The sequence below is a fragment of the Pan paniscus genome, chromosome 4, assembly GCF_029289425.2.
Source record: "Pan paniscus chromosome 4, NHGRI_mPanPan1-v2.0_pri, whole genome shotgun sequence".
Taxonomy (NCBI): Eukaryota; Metazoa; Chordata; class Mammalia; order Primates; family Hominidae; genus Pan; species Pan paniscus.
The window spans coordinates 50,060,745-50,081,460 of NC_073253.2; positions in this window are offsets into that span (position 1 = coordinate 50,060,745).

A 20,716-nucleotide genomic window follows, 5' to 3' on the forward strand; every position below is an offset into this window, starting at 1 on the left:
TAGAAGCATTCCTTCAGGCTGAAATGAAAGCACAATATTCCATAACTTGTATCTAGTTAAGGTAACTATATAGGTAAATATTAATATAAAAGACAGTAAAATGTTTTTTGTTTGTTTATGTGTTTGTTCTTTGGTATGTCACCAGAAAAATAGATAAATTATACTTCAGAAAAATTAAAAACTTTTTTGTGGAAAATGATGCTATTAAGAAAGTGAAAAGATGTCCCACAGAATGAGAGAAAATATTTGTAAATCATATATCTGATAAGGGACCTGTTTCCAGAATATAAACTAACGTTAACTCTTTGATTATAAAAAGACAAATAATCGAATTAACAGGTGGACAAAAGATTTGAATAAACATTTCTCCAAAGAGGATGTACAAATAAGTGTTCAGCAATCAAAATAAAAGATGCTTAACATCAAAACTTGAATGAAATTCAGAACTGTAGATAAAGTAACACTCCATACATGCTAGAATGGCTAAAATGAAAACAGACAGACAATATATATTTAAGACATTACTGAATAGGCTTATGGGCTCATTGCAGTTGTTTTTAGGTACAACTCAAGTCCTTTACCCTGTTCTTATCCTCCTCAAATCCATCCCAAATTTATCCCCCAGCTTGTCAAACTAAATGGCTGTCAAGTAGTTTGGAAGTCAGTCACTTCACTCAGGCATCTGTCCCCAGCCTCGAACAAGGTCTTACTTATAATGGTGGCTCAGAGCATACATTGTCTAGTGATATTAAGGATATTGCATATATTTAGTTTCTGATTAAAATTATATGTCCTTGTCCTTTCACTTCTCAAAAACCTTAGTGTAGGCAGGGACTAGCAATAGTTTTTCCATCTTCCCTTGGGCAAAGTCAGGGAGCACTGACTTCATGCAGTCAGCTTGGTCCTTGCCCCTCATCTCACTTAGAACTCCTGTCTCCAGTTAGCCTGTTGTCGTGTAGCAGTGAACTCTTGTCCAACACTTGCTGCTTCCATTTTCCAACTCTCACAGACCTGTGGCTTTGTCCCTTCAACTTTGTGTTTGTTTCTGCTTCATAAAGATGTTTATTTTGCTTCAGAGCTGGACTATGTTCAGATTGCTCTTGAGATATTTTGTCTATCATTGTCAAAGATTTGCAGCTAAGGTATTAATCAAAGACAAAACTTATAACCAACATTTTTATCAGAGCCTCCCTCCCCCATTTAGCTCTCTTAATTGGTGTATTTTTAGAAGCCATTTTCAGGAGTTGTGTTGTATCGGCTTTGCCCACAAAAGATACTAGAATCTTGACTTTAATATAATTGTTTATTTATTAATATATGAGAAAATTTTTTTGGTTTGCAACTTTATATAGATAATAAAAAGATTAAATAAAAATGGCTAAACAAACAGTCGGGAATTAGCGTTGTGTAATAGTTTAACTAAGTGACATATTTATAGACATCATGAAATGTCATAATATATAATATGATTCTCATGTTAAATTTCCAAACATTTCCATCAAAGAACTGGTGAAATTCTTAGCCAGGAGTGCTTCATGAACTAGTTTCTCCTATTATGTTCAGAAACTTTTCTTCTATCACACTTTGGCTCTGACAAACACTGAGTTTCTTTTCTAATCTATTCTTCCCTGGATACAAATGATTATTTCTTTGTTTCAAAGTCACAATCTTATGACTTTGCTTGTGTACTCTGACATACTGCCATACTTCCTAGGGAAACAAGTGCCCCAATCTGAGAAATAGTGATATTAAGAAAAGATTTGAGGGGAAAAGCCCTGGTCATTAATAACTCTTTAATATTTTAATAAACTTTAATATATAATTGGTTTAATGACTATGAGTCAGTATGAAGCCAGATAAACATTTAATAATAATAATTTACTATTTTTATTGTCATCTCAGTACTGCTTTCTTAATCTTTAAATCCATTATGCAGAATTGTTCATCCCAGCTGCTAAATGAAATCTTGGGCAGAACAGCAAAAGAAACTGTCATCAGAGTGAACAGGCAACCTACAGGATTGGAGGAATTTTTTGCAATCTACTCATCTGAAAAAGGTCTAATACCCAGAATATATAAGGAACTTAAACATATTTACAAGAAAAAAACAAACAACCCCATCAAAAAGTAGGCAAATGATATGAAAAGACATTCTCAAAAGAAGACATTTATGCAGCCAACAAATATCTGAAGAAAAGCTCAATATCACTGATCATCGGAGAAATGCAAATCATAACCACAATGAGATACTATCTCATACCAGTCAGAATGGTGATTATTAAAAAGTCAGGAAACAATAGATGCTGGCGAGGCTGTGGAGAAATAGAAACACTTTTACGCTGTTGGTGGGAATGTAAATTAGTTCAACCATTGTGGAAGACAGTATGGCAATTCCTCAAGGATATAGAACCAAAAATACCATTTGACCCAGCAATCCCATTACTGGGTATATACCCAAAGGAATATAAATCATTCTACTATAGAGACACATGCACACATATGTTTCCTGCAGCACTATTTACAATAACAAAGACATGGAACCAACCCAAATGCCCATCAATGATACACTGGATAAAGAAAATGTAGTACATATACACATATATGCAGCCATGAAAAGGAATGAGATCATGTCTTTTGCAAGGACATGGATGAAGCTGGAAGCCATCATCCTCATCAAACTAACACAGGAACAGAAAACCAAACACCACATGTTCTCATAAGTGGGAGTTGAACACTGAGAACACATGGACACAGAGAGGGCAACAGCACATACCAGGGCCTGTTGCAGGGGTTGAGGGGAGGGAACTTAGAGGATGGGTCAATAGGTGTAGCAAGCCACCATGGCTCACGATACCTATGTAACAAACCTGCACATTCTGCTCATGTATGCTGTTTTTTTTTTCTTAGAAGAAATAAAGAAAAAAAATCTTGGGCAGAGACAATGGATTTTCTAGTCATTTTCAGGTATTAAAAAGTCCAGACAATTTTATTACCAAAACTTCAATAATTTTGAATTAAAACATTCTTTAGTTTTGCTTTGACTCAGGCTTTAAAACTTGTATGAAAAGTGTGGAGGGTAGATCTTTTTTCTTGCTTTATCTCCTGTTCTCCTTCTAGATGCTGGTTCTAGTCTCATCCACGGATAGGCCTAGGGGTGAAGTTTAGAGATAATAAGAATCAGTGTTTTTGCTCCCTGTATATAGCAGATTTCCAAATGCAGGTTTCTTTCCTGTGGGACACTCCTGTCATTTCTTCTGAGGTTTTTCCCTATTCCCATTGCTAGTGGCTCTTCCTCTTGCAGTCTGCTGACAGACAACATCTTCTCCAGCTAGCAGCTGCCTATGATTCTCCCCTTAGTCCTCCAGCTGCACCCCGCACCACTGCAGAATCAATGCTCTCATCTGAGACACTTTTCTATGACTCAGACTTGGCTATTTTTCACGGTCCTCTTTTGCTGATGGAACACAAACTTCTTGGCTTTCCAAATTGTGGAAGCAAAGGCTGTTCCCAGTATACTTACCACACATTACCCTAGCTGTCTTCTTACCTTTTATCTTTTTCTGGTATGGGTCAGAAACTGTCCTCAAACTCCAGGGAACATGTGGCAAGCTTTCTGAATGGTTCTTTTAAATCTCCAGTCACTTAGGAAGGAAAGACCTCCTTGGTCTTCTCACCTCTTTCTATCTGCTACACTTGGGGCAAGTGATGTGCTAAGAATTTCAAAGCCACTTTCAAATAATCAATATAATTTTTCAAAATATCACTTTAATGTAAAAAACATGCTATTTTTAGTTTTTAGAAGGCATTTCTTTGGAAATAACTTTTTAATAAAAAATGTTTTGTAGGTTTTCCAATACAATAAAACAAATTTTGGAATCAATCAATAACTATCTCAAAAATTCTTTGATTTCAATTATTTCAATAACTGTTTTACATGATTTCTCTATTTAAAGAACATGGTCAGCTGTAAAACTCCATTTGACCAATAATTCATTGGATGATTTTTTTAAAACTTTTTTTTTCTGATTTGAATTATCAACTAAAAATATACAAGCCAATTTGATTCAGACGTAAATAGTGCATTGTTCATCTTACCCGCTTGTGATTTTTGTGATGTTTATATTTCTTCCAGATTTGGGTTGCCTTGTCTAGGCACATCCCAATATCCTTCTCCAGATGGCTTTCGTCACTGTGTACCCCTCCTGTTGTTTTATTGTTTTTGAGACAGAGTCTCACTCTATTACCTGGGTTTGAGTGCAGTGGTACAATTTCAGCTCACTGTAGCCTCGATCTCCCAGGCCCAGGTCATCCTCTCACCTCAGTCTCCCAAGTAGCTGGAACTACAGACACGTGCCACTACACCGAGGTAATTTTTGTATGTTTTGTAGAGCTGGGGTTTTGCCATGTTGCTCAGGGTGGTCTCAAACTCCTGGGTTCGAATAATCCACCCCCCTTGGCCTCCAAAAGTGTTGGGATTATACGTGTGAGCTGCCATGCCCGGCCTGCTCTGTTGTTTTAACTGTAGAATGCATATGTTGTCCCAGACACTGTGATGATTATAACCTGTCTGTTCTCTCTAAGACTATTCGTAATATATGTGTTTGCATGCCTCACCTGTACACATTGCCATTTTAAAATTTAAAAAATCCTTTTATCATTTCTGCTTTCTCACACATTTTATCTTGTATATATTTAATAGAAATATTCCAGAGAATACTTCAGAGCTATAATTAAATCTGAATATTTGAAATTCTTCTACTAATTGGCAGTCTTGAGAGATGCAACTTAAAACCTCCCAAACTATATGATTTATATAAATGACAGAATTGGGGTTATTTTATGTTTTTAATTCCACAGATGATTTTTTATTCTAAAAGGATCTCTTTAAGTAGTAGGAAATCTTCCTGAGGTATTGCAAACATAATATAATTTATACATTTTTAAAGTTACTCGGCTTTAAAAAATCCTCCACATCTGTTGCATACAAGTAAGGTACATTCGTAATTACCAAGAAGAATTATACAAATAAATGATGTTAAGAAATTAAAAGATGACTTTGGCCAAGTGAAAAACTGCCTATTAGGTTAAGTTCTGATGCTCTTCTACTGCATTAAATGATTATTTCATCTTTTGTAATAAGAGTAGGCCATTTCTATTTCAAATAAAAAGATTTAGTTTTAGATAAAATACTGAATTTCTGGGTCTAGACTCATATTGTCATATTTTGTTGCTATTGAGTCCATTTTAAATACTAATTAGCTAAAGGGGGTATTCCCTTTTCTTTGTGCTACTTGCTATGAATGTTGCATTTTTTGTACTTTGATGAGTTTTTTTTTTTTTTTGGTTATTTTGTTTCTAAAAATACCTCTACAAAGCAGGTTAATCTGCTTTTACTTCTAGTACATGTAATACTGGCAAGAAAATTATTAATTTGTAGGGAAGTAAATGTTTATTTCCTTTTCTCTACCTTTTTCTTTCTTAATAGCATAGTAAATCCAGACACATATCTGTAGAGATATCTTAGTTGTATAATTATTCTGTTTCTTGGATATTTTTTAACTTTCAAGCTCAGCTGTCATAGGTTTAGTACAGTCTGTGTACTGATTATTTCATATATTCCACCCTGAAGCTACTCAAAATATAGTAACCATGGAAATACACACACTCTGCACATCTCTCTTCCTTTTTGTGTTTTTTTTTTTTTTTTTTTTTTTTTTTTGCTAAATGCAGTTAAACAAATGCTTTCATTTGAATTTGGCTGCTGGGAGTGCCAGAAACTCTTATATTATTATATATTTCAATTTGTCTTCTGGAATGTTAAGATAGTTACTTTCCTTTCTCTCTTTTTTTTAAATCATGGATGGTACAGGGTCAACACACTGATGGAGGTTCAACTGAATTTAATTTATTTGTCTGGCAAAATATGCTGGTGTCCTTTCTGAGGGCAAGGGTTTATATTTCAGAATGGAAGGAAGCAGGGCTAAGGCATATTTGAAAAACACAAGAGAGAAGCTGGAAAAAAGAGTGGGTATTTCTGGAGTCAGGGTACAAGAGAGAGCCTCTTGTTGTGGTCAGCAGCTCACCAGCCTTGTCTACTTCAAATGGCAACACTGGCTCACAGCCTCATCCTGAAATCAACCGTATCACGCCATTATGAGACAGGAGGTTGCTCTGCAGGTATCTCCAGATTTTGTCATCTGGAAGATTTGCCTTGACTTGCTCTACAATGATACTGTCCATAAAAATAATTCATTTCTGCTACACCTTTTAGACACATTCTGGAAATTTGAAGGCAATAAGGACCTTATAAGATAATATGGATTTTTCTTTAAAAAACTAGTGCTTATATTGAACTACATTGATTTAAAAAATATTTCTTAAGCTTAGTCTGTTTGTATGGTAGCAGCAATAGTTAACAATCATTTAAAGTATTTACTTCATGCCTGGAACTCTGCTAGGTGCTTATCTCACTAAAGGCTCACAGGATCTATTGCATAAATATTATCAACATTACATTAGATGAAGAAATTTAAGTTTCAAAAGAAGTAGTAACTTTCTCAGGGTCACATGGCTAGGAAGTAAAGGTGCAGGGATTGGAATGGAGAACTTTCTGTCTTCTGAGCCCATTTTCTTTTCATTGCTTCATAGTGCCCTACACAGTTTTATCCTCAGTAGCCATGGGCCAGAGGAAAAGGAGAATATGACTTTTTTCTTTACAGAGTGTATGATATGGTTGTGGAAGAAAAACATATTTTTCTGTAAAACAACTAGAGGTGAATTTAGTATGTTAACTATAAAATGAACTTGTACCACATAACCCCATGTGTTTTTGCTTCGAGGTACGATCTTGGTTCTAGAGATTCTGCAATTAAAGTGACAAAAGAATTTCTGAAGAGAGGGATACAACTTGTATTTTAATTCCTCTATGGAATATTTTTTTCTCAAACTTCCATTAAATATTCTAAATCACATTTATGCTATTCTGGCCTAATTCCAAACTCTACCCTTTTTTCTTTTTCTAACCCAAGGGCGATTGATGGATTTTGGCCACATACTGGTTGTTATCAGGTTAAGTACAACAATTGAATAGTAGGTCCACTGCGTGCACCTCAGCCCTCCTCCCCACCCGCCCACTTGCTGAAGCAATGGAATCATAAGATGAGTGCATCGTGGTCCTTGTCATGACTCAGCACTGCTTGATTTCTAAGACATTTAACTCTTAAGATCTTCTCTCCCTTGTCTACCACTTCCATAACCCCATATATTTCTTACTTATATAAACTTACTCTTTTCTTTTATTCTTCCATCAATTCTCTCTGGACATCATCTCTGTCTCTCCCCAGCAAGGATCTTATCTTTGTTTCTAATTTTCATGGTGCTCTTATTTGTGTTATAGAATCTTTGAACTTCTGCAACTCCTGCCTTGCCCTCCTCAATCCTAGATGAGTCTAGTAAATTATTTTTTCTGCTTTCTTTCATGATGATTGAATCTGCTAAAAATTCTGGGTAAAGAATATCACAACTGGTTGCCAATTTATCTGTTAGTTTCTGTATTAGTCCATTTTCACACTGCTATAAAGACATACCTGAGACTGGGTAATTTATAAATAAAGGAGGTTTAATTGACTCACAGTTCCACAGGGCTGGGGAGGCCTCAGGAAACTTACAATCATGGCGGAAGGGGAAGAAGCACATCTTACATGGGGGCAGGTGAGAGAGAGTGGTGAGTGAAGGGGGAAGAGCTTCTCATAAAACCATCAGATATTGTGAGAACTCACTCAATATCATGACAACAGCATAGAGCCCCCATGACCCAGTCACCTCCCATCAGGTCTCTCCCTTGACATGTGGGGATTTTGATTTGAGATTTGGGTGGGGACACAAAGCCAAGCCATATCAGTCCCTCCCCATCACATTTCTCATTATTTCCCTAAAGGCCTTTCATAGTCCTCATCCACAAGCCTTCAAGACAGCTCAAATGACATGAAGACTTCTCATTATCTTGTCTCCTTGAGGGAAGGATTACTGTTTATTTTATCTTCCTTGAAGCTGGTATCACTTGCTAAAGGAATTAACAAAAATATGAAGATGTTACGGGAACATACGCTAAGCTGCATGGCTTTCTGCTATAACATTATTAGTAGTTACTGCATTTAGACTGACATCAGAGAAAATGTGGTGGAAACCTTTAATATTAATGTAGCTTTCATCACAATAAAATAAACCATGCAAAAAATATTGCATGGCTTTGTTTACATGTAGAAATTTCAAGGTTACTACAAAGCATCCTTGTGGTTTTATCTGGTTTAGTATAATTGATAGATCATTTTGGAGTTCTTTGATAATGAAGTGGTAGCCCTTTAAGTAGTATAGTGGTTGATTTTTGTGGTTGCATTATAATATGCCTATTAAACTGGATTTGTATTGAGTGTTTGCTATATTTAGGCAACATGTATGAAGGAAAATGTGCATGAAACATACATGATGCATAAAAATTGCATAATGTACAGTGCATTACATTCTAGGAGCTTCCTTACAGTTATTCCTGAGTTAAGAAAATGCTTTCATCTGAACATTCATCTTTGTGGACCTACTGATATGACTGGTGGGAATAAATAACTGAAACCTTAAAAATAAATTTTATTACTTTTAATTTTTTAAATTTATGGATAATTATAGCCATATTTAATACAAAGAATGATTATGGCATACTTTCAATATTACTAATGTATTTCTGCTTCTAATAGAAGTATTTTGATTGGGTGGGTTTTTTTAATCCTTAGAAATAGGCTAACCTGTTTCTGCCACTAGTACCTGTAATACTGTATTAGTCAAGGGTCATATCAGGAGACAAAAACTAAACAATAATTTAAACAGGAAAGTTTAACGTGGATAATTATAAATATTTTCTTATCTATCTAATAATCAATTATTTATAACTAAGAGAGAATAAAAGAGGATTCTAACAACTACTCTGGGTCTGAAGGTGACTACCTAAAGAGGAAACTAACTTGGAAAGGGAAGGATGGGCTTTAAGGCTGGGATGCAGACTTTTTGTTGGAAATGTGTTTGTAGTCTACTGAATGGAGGAGAAATCCCCTGGCTTGCAGTGTTGACCAGAAGTGATTCAAAGTCAATGGTCCATTTTGAAGGTGCTTCGAAATCTATTTTGAAGGTAATAATGCTTAGAGAATTTGGACTCCACTGAGTAGTTGAGGTAATGATAGGGGAGGATATTATCACAGTCTTTATATCAGAAGTTATTTATTTCCCTTTGTTTTCAGAGAAGTTCAGGTTAGTAAGGCAGAGTGTTTTGTTTTTCTTTCCTCACTTTTACCATACCCCTGCTCCTCCTACTACTTCTTCTGCTCAATTCTCTGCTCCACATGTTAAAAATAATCGAGTAGAGATTTCTAAAAATATAAGAAGTACATTAAGTATCGATTCAAACACTAAAGTTTAATTTTGAATACAAAAGTGAAGGAAATAACCATTTAAAGCCACTCTATGCTTCTGTTAATTATTCCTCTTTGTTTTCCCCATTATACCTATTTCTGTCTCTCTTCATTGTATTCAGTAATGCTACCTCCTCCTTGTTTTGGTTTATTGAATATTTAAAAAGTTATTGCTGTTTAGTTTCACTGGTGTTCTCTTACAGGCTTGGCCAATTATTTTTCATAATTATTTGATTTTCTCTTAATTCCATAAAATAGATACATGTGTGTTCATTATGTATGTATATTGCCATAAAAATTTTATTTTACTACATATACCTAGGATTCCATATTTATATCTATACATTTATATTTGTTTCTATTTTTCCATCTATTGATCTATTTATATATGTCTCTATCTGTTAATACAGATGTGCACACACATACATCCTCTGGAATACAATATTGACAAATTAGCAGTAAAATATAATCAGCTACATTTCCTTCTATTTCTTATCATAATAACCCAAATAATTTTATCTTAAATATTTTCAAGTATACTTAGTAATCTCTGGAAATGCAGAATCTATATGTTTTGACTTATAAAAAAGGCAGAAATAATTAGTTTTTATTTTTAAGCTGAATCTCACTTTGATAGTTTCTTTTTATAAATTATCAAACTATAATCCAGTCCACTATTCCCATTTTGTAGAAGGGGAAGTATGAAGTAGCTTACACAGCTCACACACATGATTACAATGATTTTTGACCATCTTCTGCATGAATTACCATGCTATTAATCCAACAGACCAATGGATGGAGCATTTCAAAATTAAATATTTGAGGTTACTTGATGAATATTTTAATAAATGTTCATATATTTCAGTCTATATGTTACTCATTTATCTTTTATTTAGTTACATGTTTTGGAGATAAAATAAAATCTGATTTTGAAAGTGGGGTGTAAAACTTGTGTGTGCATCTATGTTTTTGCATGTGTGCTGGGCATTTAATGAGACAGAATGCTATTCCCTTCTTTTCAGCTTTTTTAGCGGAGTCTGTCTTTCAGAAGTCCAGTCTAAAAAGACTGGGTCTGTTTCTGAATAACTACATTGCTATTTTCCCATACTTAAAGGCGCTGTCATAGGCATTCAGATGAATTATTGAGTGATAAACAATGACATCCATCAACTCCCAGCTCTGCCTCTTCCATTGGGTACAGTTCAATAGCTATTTATTAACTCTCATTGCTCATTTTAAAGGTGAGACTTCACACTAGCTCACAAAAGCCAAATAAATTTGATTTCAAAGATGCACAATAGTGTCTGGATGAATTACTTAGTGTTTACTGATGTGCCAAAAAGAGAAATAAAGAAAACATCAGCAAACACAGTCTGAGCTGCCTTGGTTGTAGGAATGGGGGAGTAATTCCGTACTCTAAAAAATTTGCTTCATTGCTTTTATGTTCAAAGGTTTTATGTGATGTCTGCTTTTGTACTGGTTGCCAATGCAAGTTTATAATTTTACGTTAGATGCTTGAATTTTTCAATTAAAAAAAGTTAGCCTGAGCAAGCCAGCCAAGACTATAGAGAATAACAAGTCATGTAAAATAGATTGTATTTTTACTGGAACATGAACAAGAGTATAAATGTAATTCTAGAGGCAGCAGCCCAGGATGAGCCAAAGCTGGAGAGTTTCTGTTCAAACTCCCCATTTTCATTTTATACACCATGGCAAAAAGCATCAGCTTCTATCGTCAGTGCCTAGTTTTCAAGTTATAACAATTCTTTAGTGTCTATTTCTGTTCAGATGTAGATCTTACCTTAGTCAACGCTATCTCCTTTAGGCCTCCTTGTCAAATAATGCATCAATTTCCCTATTGAAATGACTTTTAAATGGGAAGTTATTTGTGAGCACAAATCACTTGGTAAGAATTTTTTTAATACACATTCATAATCTCCACCAAGTTGTTTTGCTTTAGGTGGTCTGTGGTGACTCCCAGGAACTTTTATTTTGAATGCAAAGTACCCCAGGTGATTCAAATGTAGGTTGTTTGAGAATCACTAAAATTATTATTTTTATTTTTATTATACTTTAAGTTCTAGGGTACATGTGCACAACGTGCAGGTTTGTTACATAGGTATACATGTACCATGTTGGTGTGCTGCACCCATTAACTCGTCATTTACATTAGGTATATCCCCTAATGCTACCCCTCCCCCATTCCCCAGCCCATGACAGGCCCCAGTGTGTGATGTTCCCCTTCCTGTGTCCAAGTGTTCTCATTGTTCAATTCCCACCTATGAGTGAGACCATGTGGTTTTTGTTTTTTTTGTCCTTGCAATAGTTTGCTGATAAATGATGGTTTCCAGCTTCATCCATATCCCTACAAAAGACGTGAACTCATCCTTTTTATGGCTGCATAGTATTCCATGGTATATATGTGCCACATTTTCTTAATTCAGTCTATCATTTTTGGACATTTGGATTGGTTCCAAGTCTTTGCTATTGTGAATAGTGCCACAATAAACATATGTGTGGATGTGTCTTTATAGCAGCATGATTTATAATCCTTTGGGTATATATACCCAGTAATGGGATGGCTGGGTCAAATGGTATTTCTAGTTCTAGATCCTTGAGGAATCGCCACGCTGTCTTCCACAATGGTTGAACTAGTTTACAGTCCCACCAACAGTGTAAAAGTGTTCCTATTTCTCCACATCCTCTCCAGCACCTGTTGTTTCCTGACTTTTTAATGATTGCCATTCTAACTGGTATGAGATGGTCTCTCATTGTGGTTTTGATTTGCATTTCTCTGATGGCCAGTGATGATGAGAATATTTTCATGTGTCTTTTGGCTGTATAAATGTCTTCTTTTGAGAAGTGTCTGTTCATATCCTTTGCCCACTTTTTGATGGGGTTGTTTGTCTTTCTCTTGTAAGTTTGAGCTCTTTGTAGATTCTGGATATTAGCCCTTTGTCAGATGAGTAGATTGAAAAAATTTTCTCCCATTCTGTAGGTGGCCTGTTCACTCTGATGGTAGTTTCTTTTGCTGTGCAGAAGCTCTTTAGTTTAATTAGATCCCATTTGTCAATTTTGGCTTTTGTTGCCATTGCTTTTGGTGTTTTAGACATGAAGTCCTTGCCCTTGCCTGTGTCCTGAATGGTATTGCCTAGGTTTTCTTCCAGGGTTTTTATGGTTTTAGGTGTATAATTTTAGGTTTTAGGTATATAATTTTTGTATAAGGTGTAAGGATAAATTATAATTGTAAAAGTGAGTTGATGCCAAAGAGAGAATCCTTCCTCAGCAGGTACAGATTCAGGTTGTCTTAACCCATGTACCTACTTTTTGGGTCTCTTTCCTAAAAAAATTCAGACTGAAGTTGTCATTGGATATGACTGTTTGATCTGAGTAACTTTCCTAGAGCGTGGTTTAGTGGCAAACTCTCTCATGAAAAATCAGTGAAATCCTGAAATGTAGGTGTTTTCATTGAAAAAGATGTTTCTGGAAAGCAGAATTAGGGGATCTTCTAACCATGGTCAGAGACCATGGAAGAAATGCATCTTTGTGTTTAATGGTTACTTTTGCCTAAAGCAGACAAATAAGAAAAGGCAGAAAAAGATGAAAACATTAGCAATCAAACAATAGCTAAACATTACAAGTAGTAGGTTGTGCCAGTTACAGCAATAGTATTAAATAGCATTTAAAAGTTACTAAACACGGCCGGGCGCGGTGGCTCACGCCTGTAATCCCAGCACTTTGGGAGGCCGAGGCGGGTGGATCACGAAGTCCGGAGATCAAGACCACCCTGGCTAACACGGTGGAACCCCATCTCTACTAAAAATACAAAAAATTAGCGCGGCGTAGTGGCAGGCGCCTGTAGTCCCAGATACTCTGGAGGCTGAGGCAGGAGAATGGCGTGAACCCGGGAGGCGGAGCTTGCAGTGAGCTGAGATCGAGCCACTGCACTCCAGCCTGGGCGACAGAGCCAGACTCCGTCTCAAAAAAAAAAAAAAAAAAAAAAAAAAGAGAAAGTTACTAAACACTTTTTCTAATTTATCATTATTATTTTTTAAATTTGGCCTCGATCATTAATCTTCTGACTTAAATGCACATAGTAAAATGCCCTTTTACATTGATTCAGTTGAGCAACAATGGAATTAAGTCTGCTATTTGTGTTGGCATATTAAGCATATTAAAATGTAGCAGTTTATTTACAAAAAGATCATACAAAAGAGGAAGGGATGTATTGCCGCAGTAAACAGATAAATATGATGTATTTATTCCTAATTTTTAATATTTCCTTATAATTTGGTGAATGTTAATATTAACTTTATCTGTCTGATGTATGTTAGATACCTGGTCTGAGCTTCCAAGAATATATGTAGACATTTGAGGTTTCTTTATCTGAGTAAGGACAGTTTAAGAAGTTGAAGGATAATTTTTTTCAGATACAATTGAGAGTACATCTTATTTAAAAGTTCATCTAATTATTAATAAGTAAACTTAAAGTTTGATTTTAAAGAAAAGCCTTTTTATAGATCTCTGACAGTTTCTAAAAGTACAACTCAGACATCAACACGCTGTGTAAAAATGGCTTTGTTTTCAGTTTTGCGAAACACAAAACACTAATTAATATATGTAAAGAAACATGCACATATCCTTTGATCCTCATCTGATTAAGATGTTCCTTGATTGCTCGCTCTTAAATGATAGGAGTTGAGGAACAAAACCAGTTATCTGGCTTCTATTATATCTATTGCTTAGGTTTGTGCTTGTTGTCAAAGCTGTTCAAAAATATGGGTGACATATGGATACAATATTAAAATAAATGCATCCTTAAATTTGTATTTTTGCTGTAAAGATTGCCATATGCTATGGGAAATTAAAGTAACACAAAATTAGAAAAAAAATAATTTAAAAGCAAAAACAACAAAAATTCTGGCTCATATGCTTAGACAAGATTTTAGGAGACTAAGGGAGAAGTTGGGAGACCTGTTAGGAAGCTGTGTCAATCTACCATTTCTAGAATAACAGTAAAAATCATAGAAATTCAGTAGCATACAGGGCATTTATATTTCATACATCTGTGGGTGGGCTAGGTGTCTCTGTGGATCTTGACTGTGCTCATGTTCTCATCACTCACCTGCAGTGTTTGGCTGGAGGATCTGTAAACTTAAGTTGAACTTGCCTGTGGTGGCTGAGCTCCACATTTTTCTCATACCCCTCTTGGGACCAGCAAACTAGGTATATTCTCTTGGCAATGTCAGAGGCACAAGCTCCTTCTTTTGTCACTTTTTCTAAAATTCCATTAGCTAAAGCAAGTCATATGGCCAACATCAAGGGGTAGGAAAATAAATTCTGCTTTTTTAAAAAGATCTGCAAAATTCCATGGCGATAGAAGGCATGGTTAAAGGAGAAAAAAAGTGAGGCTAGTGATTCCATGTACCAGAAAGTCTCTTGCAGTAGTTTAGACAAGAGGTTTGGGTTCAGACCATGCACAGAACTATGGTAATGAGAAGAAGTAGTGGGATTCTGGATATATTTTGAAGGGACAGCCAGAGACATTTACTGAGTCATGGAGAGATGTTAAGGATGATTTCAAAGTTTCTAGTACGGGAACCTGGAAAGATAAGCTTGTCATGAACTGAGATATGAAATGTTATAGATGGAGCATTTTTGGAAGAAAAAGAATAAATTCCATTTTGAACATGTCCAGTTTCAAGAGTCTGTATTTACAGGAGTACAATGTGTGCTACCAATATATATTTGGGAATTGTGTACTATTTAAAGCCATGAGTTTGGATGAAATCAATAACTGATAGTATGTAGAAAGAAGAGAGAGGAGGACTAAGGAAATTTTTAACATTAAGAGGGTGACAGATATGAGAGATCAGCTAAAGGGACTGAGAAGTGATCTATAAGATAGAAAAAATCAAATGAGTGAGGTGTGCTATGTAAATAGAACATACCAAGGAGAAAAGAGTGATCAACTGAAGTAAATATGGCTTATAAGTCAAGAATGATGCAAACTAAAACTTACTGTAAGATTTAACAACGTGGAGGTTACTGATGCCTTTACCAACAGCAGTTTCAAAGGATTGCACCACACTGAGAAGTCGTGTTTGGAATGTGCTAGGATCCCTAAATGTAAGGATTGAATTCTTTAACAAACTCTGAAGAATTCTAAAATTCTAATCCTGATTCTTTTAAATAAATGCTTCTCTCCTTCCCCTGCATTCTCTCTTTGTTTCTGGAAAGATTTTTGAGAAATATAATGGACCATGCCTCTATTTTCCATGTATCTTTACTAACACTTCACCCTATGTTTTTTCCATTTTAGGTGGCTTATTTAGCTCTCTCTTCTGGTGCTTATATATCCAATTGTGTCTAATCTGCTGTCAACCAACCCACTGAATTTTTTAAATTCAATGATCATTTCTCTTTATATCTGCCTGATTTTGCTTTTTCATGTTTCTGATTCATTTTTTATATATTTAATGATTTTAAACACATAGAGTTCATAATCTATGTTTTATAACTCTACCACTTGACATTCTTAGGAGTCAAATTCTGTTATTTATGTTTTATGTTGACTCAGCTCATAATAACTTGTTTTCTGTGCTTACTAATTTCAGATTGGGATGTCATGCTTGGTGTGGCCACCCTTGATAATTCTGTGCAGCCTAACTTGGAATGTGTTACTTTATCAAGGTTTATTTTGTGACTCTGCAAGTCCCTCAGAGATTATAGCAGATAGAGTTGTAGCCCTACCAATACTCTTTTATGCCTTATTATTTCTATGCATGTAGGACTAACTTTTATTTGCCAGCATACATGTCTCTTTGCCTGAAAGTTTTGTCTGGCCACCACTCTTACCAGGTACACAGAAGGCCAAAAGTGAAAGGTAATTAATGTTCCCTACCTCAACAAATGAAAGATCAGAGTTGGTGTGTAAATACCATAGCTCTCTTGTGTCTTGGATGGAATAGTTCTGAGGTTAGTGACTGGTATCAGCTCCCAGTTTTCCCCCATGGGGATAAAATCTCCTTACCCTCAGGGGTAACACACTGGATAATGTACCCTTTATTGGCTGCCTTTACTCTTCTGACTCACATACTCCCCTACTCACTCAAATACTTACCAACTCAGAGACTATTTCAGGAGTACCCAAACTAAGACAGTCTTATTATGAGACCAGAACTACCGTTTTTTTTCAAAATAGTGGATTTTCAGAACTTCTTTGTAATACTAAGGATTATCTTTGGGTTCTTGACACCTGAAGATGATGTGAAAATTGAATCCTGAACTCTTATAGAGTAATACTCTGGTTCAGAGTCTTCAGAGGAGACTTTTTCCCTTGCATAGTTACTGGACTAAGACAGAAAAACTATCCTGATATCATTTTTTGCCAGTGGGAAATTTTTTTTCCTAGTCTGTTTTATAGCCCCAGTTGGAAGCAAGAATTTCACTCAGCATTTTATGTCTTACGCCAAGCCCAAACTGAGATTCCTGGGTTTATAATACATTCCCGGAAATGGAAGAATAGGCATACGTCAGAGATACTGTGGGTGGGATTCCAGACTACTGCAATAAAAGCAAATAGTGCAATAAAGAAAGTCACATAGCTTTTTGTTTTTCCAGTGTATATAAAATGCATATTTACACTATAATATAGTCTAAGTGTGCAATAACATTATACCTAAAACTGTACGTATACTTTATTGCTAAAAAAATACTAACAATCACCTGAGCCTTCAGTGACTTGTAATATTTTTGCTGGTGGAAGGTTTTGCTTCAATGTTGATGGCTGCTGACTAATCAGACTGGTGGCTGCTGAAGGTTGAGGTGCCTCTGGAAATTTTCTAAAATAAGATAACAATACATTTTGACACATTATTGAATCTTCTTTTCATGAAAAATATCTTTGTAGCATGTAACCGTTTAATAGCATTTACCTAATTAGAGCTACCTTCAGATTTGGAGTCAATCTTTCCCTAGAGCTGGTTTGCAACTAAGTTTACGGAATATTCTAAATTATATGTTATTACTTCAACAATGTTCACAAAATCTTCATCAGAAGTAGATTTCATCTCAATAAATGCCTTTCTTTTCATATCTGTAAAAAAGAACATTTCATCTGTTAAACTTTTATCATGAGACCGTAGTAATTCAGCTGCATCATCGGGCTCAACTTCTAATTCTAGGTTTTTGCTATTCTCACCACATTTGCAGTTACTTCCTCCACTGAAGTCTTGATCCCTCCAAGTCAAATCATCCATGAAGGTTGGAATCACCTTCTTCCAAACTCCTGTTAATGTTGACATTTTGACTTCTATGAATCACGAATGTTATTGATGACATCTAAAACGGTGACTCCTTTTCCAAAGGTTTTCAACTTAATTTACCCAGATCCATCAAAGGGATCAATATCTATGAAAGCCATAGCCTTATAAAATGTATTTCTTACATAATAAGGCTTGAAAGTTAAAATTACTTTTTGGTCTATAGGCTTCAGAATAGATGTTATCTTAGCAGAAATGAAAACAACATTAATTTCCTTTTACATCTCTATTAGAGCTCTTGGGTGCATTGTCAATGAACAGTCATGTTTTGAAAGGAATCTTTTTTTCTGAGCAGTAGATCTCAACAGTGGGCTTAAATCATCAGTAAATGATGCTGTAAACAGATGTGCTGTCATTCAGGCTTTGTTACTCCATTTATAGAGCACAGGCAGAGTAGATTTCCTATAATTCTTAACATCTTTAGGATTTTTGGAATGGTAAATTAGCATTCACTTCAACTTAAGGTATCTAGCTACATTAGCTTCCAACAAAAGGGTCAACTTATCATTTGAAGTCAGGCATTGACTTCTCTTCCTAGATATGAAAGTCCTAGATAGCGTCTTCTTCCAGTAGAAGACAGTTCATCTACACTGAAAAATTTGTTGTTCAGTTTAGTCACCATTATCAATTATCTTATTCAGACCATTTGCTGCAGCTTCTCCATCAGCACTTGTTGCTTCACCTTACACTTTTATGTTATGGAGACAGATGGCTTCTTTCCTTAAACTTCATGAACCAACCTCTGCTACATTCCAAGTTTTCTTCTGCAGCTTCCTCACCTCTCAGCCTTCACATAATTGAGGAGTTAGACCATTGCTCTGGTTTAGGCTTTGGCTTAAAGAAATATTGTGGCTGGTTTGATCTTTTATCCAGACTACTCAGACTTTCTCTGTATCATCAATAAGGCTGTATGGCTTTATCATTCTTGTGTTCACTGGATTAGCACTTTAATTTTTTCAAGCACTTTTCCTCTGTATTCACAACTTAGCTAACTATTTGGTGCAAGAGGCCTAGCCTTCAGTCTGTCTTGGCTTTCAGCATGCCTTCTTCACTAAGCTTAATCATTTCTAGTTTTGGCTTTGAAGTGAGAGACACGTGATTCTTCTTTCACTTGAACACTTAGAGGTCATCATAGGGTTATTAATTGGTCTAATATTAATATTTTTGTGTCATAGGGAATAGGGAGGTAGAAGGAGAGAGATGGTGAAATGGTGGTCAGTGGAGCGGTCAGAACAGACACAACATTTATCGATTAAATTTGTCATCTTATATGGCAATTACCATAGTAACATCAAAGACCACTGATCAAAGATCACCATAGCAGATATAATAGTAATGAAAATGTTTGAAATACTGTGAGAATAACCAATATGTGACACAGAGACATGAAGCAAGTACATGTTGTTGGAAAAATGGCAGCAATAGACCTGCTTAATGCAGGATTCCGTAAACCTTCCATTTGTTAAAAACATAGTATATTTGAAGCACAATAAAATGAAGTGCAATAAAATGTGGTATGCCTTTATCTTTTCCATTATTAGAGAGAGTTATTGTCAGGGCCATAATGAAAACATTTGCCTTCTTGAAGCAGGAAACTGGAAATTTCAATCTGAATGATATTAACATAATCGAGGCTTATTGATGCATCAAAATATGAAGGAGCTCTTCTGTTTGTTTCCTTTTGACTAATGTCTCTGATTCTGGAAAGTTAAGATGAAGAATTTGCTCTCTCATTCCCCTCTCTTATAAATTTCTAGGATATCAAGAAAATATCCAAAGGTAATATTTTTGCCCAAGTTATTGACTTGTCCATTTGCTGCTGTTTGAGTTTATCAGGAGAAGATGAATACATGTCTATTAGATGTCTATATTTCTAATTTCATCATTTGGCTATGCATGGATATTTGTTCCCATGAACATTATTTTTGTACAGAACACCATCAGTCAAGTAGACCCTGCCAGCCTGGTAAGATGATAACTTTGAAGCTTTAGTCATACCTTGTCCTTTCTCCTATGCCTGATGTTGTCATTTCACACTTTGACCATAGCTTGCCTGCAAGTGCAACATGTAATATCTCTGTTGTGTCTGATTGAGAAGTAACTTGAGTGAGTTGGTTTCTGTATCTTAAAAGAGTTTTTATTTCTGCACATTATTTCTGTAACAAGAACAAGGAAATATATTTTCAAAGGCCAGTAAATAACCTAGTGCGTAAGTGGTAGATATGATGGGAAGCATTAAGCTCTCAATCTTAATGGGCCCTGGGATATATGTTAACAGCAGCTTGCAAGTGGGAAAAGAGTAGCCTTTGATCAGCTAAAAATATCTATAATAAAGCAGTCCTCATAATTAAAGCCATCAATTTGGTTATCATTTCAGGAATTTTCTGCTCAACCTTTCAAAAATGCTAGGATGATACACGTGTTTTTGCTCAGCTTGAGCAGCTCCTCAGGTTGTTGGGTCCAACCCATTCCATTGTAGGATAACTGTAACTACTTAAAAATTCTTCCTTATATTGATTCAAAGTCTGACTTCTCTTAACTTCTTAGTCCTTACTGGTTCTAATTTTTCCCTTAAGAATACCACTGTCCACAGGGCTTTCTTCAGTAATGGAAATGTTCTAAATCTTGCATTATCTAATATGGTAGCCAGCAGCTATCATATTAGCTACCATATTAGATGAGGCTATTGAGCATTTGAAATGTGGCTAGTATGATAAGAAACTGAATTTTTAGTGTTACTCAAATTTAATTCTTTTTTCTTTATTTAAATTTTATTTAAACTTTCTTCTAGGAGACAACTGTTGAAGTATTTAGTGGCACTGCATTGTCTGAGTTTCAGTCTTCTGTTTCTGAAGGACAACTCGCTCTAGAGCCTTGTGGCTTACAGTATTCTCACCCTTCTCACTAACTTTCTCCAGATTATGTTGTTTATTAATT